Here is a 3,807-nt window from a genome sequence, read left to right as displayed (position 1 = left end):
TAGAATTACATGACGCTTATTGTCACGTGTCGCTGTCGCGGGTGGTCAGGACAAAAACTACATGGAAAAGATACTTTTTATCGCGTCGTGTCTGGTTGGGACACATGGTGTTACAGTTTGATCCCCCCAAAAAAATCTAAGAATAAAAATATTAATACTGACAAATCTAATAACTGAATCTGCAATTAGGGAAAGTGGAGAGAATAGATCCAGTCCGGGGACGAGCAGCAACAGTTGATTTGCATGGCAGACATGGAGATCCAGATTTTTAATGTTAAACAGGCAAAGTTCTTCTGTATCTAAATGCAAAAATGTTCATAATTGTTTGAATAAAACAGACTACTGGGGAAAAAATCTGAATATTCATCTTGTGACCATCTTGTAATTATTTTAACAAAAGCAACAATAATATAATAATTGTAGTAATAATAACAATTATATATATATAAAGTATGTATATATATATAGGTCAGTGGCCCTTGGCTTGGTATTGTTGGCAGAATTCGGACCTTGGCGAAAACTAATTGAGGAACCCTGCAATATATGTTGATGATTGAATCACTCAATCAGTGAACGAATCATTAAATCAGAGTTGAATTGATTCAAACTCAAAAAATATTCACTGAAGCTTCCGCATTGCATTTTGCATGCAAATATATTTAAATATTTTTATAAAATGAAAGAAAATAAAATAACAAAAATATATAAATACATGTAGGTAAATACTGATGTTCAGTATTGTTAATGTCAGACATAATATATATATATATATACAAGGACGCATTAAATTGATCAAAAGTGACAGTAAAGACATTTATAATGTTATGAAAGATTTCTATTTTAAATGAATGCTGTTCTTTTCAACTTTCTAATTAAATAGTCGGCAATGGTGTTCAACATTGATAATAATCAGAAATGTTTCATGAGCAACAAATAAGCATTTTAGAATGATTTCTGAAGATCATGTGACACTGAAGACTGGAGTAATGATGCTGAAAATACAGCTTTGATCACAGAAATAAATTACAGTTGAACATATATTCACATAGAAAACAGTTTTTTTTAAATTGTAATAATATTTCACAATTTTGCTGTTTTTACTGTATTTTCAAATTAAACTCATGCAGCCTTGGTGAGCAGAAGAGACTTCTTTCAAAAACATAAAAAAATCTTACCGATCTCAAACCTGTGAATGGTAGTATATATATATATAATGAAAAGACTAAAAAATATTGATATAATGTTATTTTAGCTAGTAGTTACTAACATAAATACCACAGAAAGCAGGGTTTCCCCGTATTTAAGATTCAATTAAACCCTGAGCCCTAATGATAAAGCTCTTGTCTTACAGTCAGGATCGAATCATTTCGTTGTTCTGTTGTCGTTTCTTCATTCGTCTAATTCTAATCTCAGCGGTGACCACGTGTGATCCATTACACCAGAAACAATGAGCGTGACTGACATTACTCACCGCAGTCACTTACCGTGTTAATTAAGAGCAGCTTCAGATTGAAGCGTCTTCATAATCCTGCTGGGATGAAGTAATTCAGTCATAAATTGCTGATAGTAAAGATCTGCTCACTTACAGTGGCCTCATTGATTCAGACTGACTTTGTTTCTGTTTGCAGTTTGTTGTTTCTCTCTTAAAATCATCCTGAGACGTCCTGAGATGATGTTGTGTGAGTCTTGACAAATAATTAAATGCAGGCAGTATAACGAGGAGATGGAAAATTGCAATGTTCAGTTTTGTTATGGTTTTTGAGAAAAATGCGTCACAACTTGTTAATGTTGAAATCTGTACACCGAATGCACTATGAGATGCTTTGGAGAAGAGCATCTGGCAAACGCATACATGTAAATGTATTCAGATGCGTATTTTTGAATCATTGAATTAGAGATTTAAAATGTCTGTAGCAGTGTTATTTTAGTACTATTTACGTAATATTGTAGTATTATAAATATTTTGAATTAAATTCTATTTTTATATTTTCAGTTTTCGTTTTCATTCGGTTACATTTTAGTAATTTTGTTATGTAGATGTGTATAATAATAATAATATAATATATTATTATTATTATATAATTGTAATATTTTATTTATTTCATATTTATATATTATGTTTATATTTATATTATTTTAAATATATATTTCTAAAATATTTTTATATATTTATAAATACATAAAAATAGTATAAATATTGTAAATAATAATAATAATAATGTAAATATTTAACATAAATATAAAATAAAAATACTATTAAACCTACATATTACTAAGTATTTAATTTAATTTCACTTTTATTTAAAGAAATTTTTTTTTCCAGTCAATCATTTTTGTTCTTCCATTTAGTTGCCAAAGCAACATTTCTTATTTTTATTTATAGCTTTCAATATTTCACATTTTTATTTTTATTTCAGCTTTATTTCAATTAACGCAAATGCTTTTAAGAGTTATTGTTTTAATTTTAGTTAACGATAATAACCCTGGTCCACAGTGTAAACTGAGTTAAAGGACTCAACTCAGTGGCCTAAGTCAGTAAATAAACTGATTCAGACTGCTGATTTAGTTCAGGCTCTTGGTTACAACAAGCAGATCAACCTCATAAATGTCTGTCATCAGATCAGCGATGCAGAAAGCGCTGCATGACCCAAAGGATTCATACGCCGTGTGCAAGTCAATCAGGGTTCACATGAATATGTGGGCCAGCGACATTCAGCCAGATATACATACAGTATCTTAATTATTTCACTGGATGCTCACAGGGCATTCCTGATATATATGCAGATCGTTACAGTCCAATCTGTTTTTATGGGAGCCAGTCTCCCGGTATCTATTTAGAGATGCTTTATGAAAATGGAAACAGCCAGAGAAATGGAAATAGTCATATATTATACACTGAAAAAGAAGAAGAAGAAGAAGAAATGGTGTAGGGTTTGCTTGAATCAATTTTCAGTCAGAAATTGCCAATAATTTCACAAATAATTGCAGAAAATGGCAAGTAACACATTGAATTTAATGTGAAATTTTGAAGTAGGAACACTTTCAAGATCCAAAAAAAAAAAAAATTCATAAAAATAGCTTACATGCACTATAGCAAGATATCAGCTGGGTATTTACACACACACACACACACATTCACATGCATTAATTAGTTTTTCACTGGGTACACCATACTTTTTTTTTGTTTTTGTTTTTTAAAGAAACATTTTTTTTTTTTCATTTTTTTTATTCGTTTTAGTTTATTTTTTTTTTTTTTTACTTATTTTAGTACTTCAAGTTAAACTAAATGGAAATAAGAAATGTTGGCTGATGTTTGTGTTATTTTATTTTATTTCAGTTAAAGTTTATTTTATTTTAAGTAACTAAAGTGTTTTATGGTTTTAGTTTTAGTTAGATATAATAACCGTGCCGTTAAATGTGCTTTCTTTCATACTGTTGAGTGTGGACTGTTTAAAATGTCAGCGTTAAATGAATTCGTATTCTCAAACATGAGGCCGAGTGCACAGGGTCTTGTTAGCCGCGGCGTCTTGGTGCTTCTCTAGGGGCACGCGCTTGCTCTTTCTCTGGCGGCTGACATTCTCGTGCTTGTTTGCGTCTGCTGCGCACGAGGGACCGTTGATGATGTCATTTCTGATATGGCCCGCTGGTGGCAGAGACTGGACTGACATTTGACTTTAGTTCTGTAACTTCTCAGTGTCAAGTGTGCCGATACGAGCCGTGACTTCATGTGTGCTGCTGACACTGTCGGCGCGGCCTCTGAGGAATTCCCCATCCACACACACACACACACACACACACACACACACG

The sequence above is a fragment of the Sinocyclocheilus anshuiensis genome, unplaced genomic scaffold (genome assembly GCF_001515605.1).
Source record: "Sinocyclocheilus anshuiensis isolate Anshui unplaced genomic scaffold, SAMN03320099.WGS_v1.1 scaffold601, whole genome shotgun sequence".
Taxonomy (NCBI): domain Eukaryota; kingdom Metazoa; phylum Chordata; class Actinopteri; order Cypriniformes; family Cyprinidae; genus Sinocyclocheilus; species Sinocyclocheilus anshuiensis.
This window is presented reverse-complemented; position numbering follows the sequence as displayed.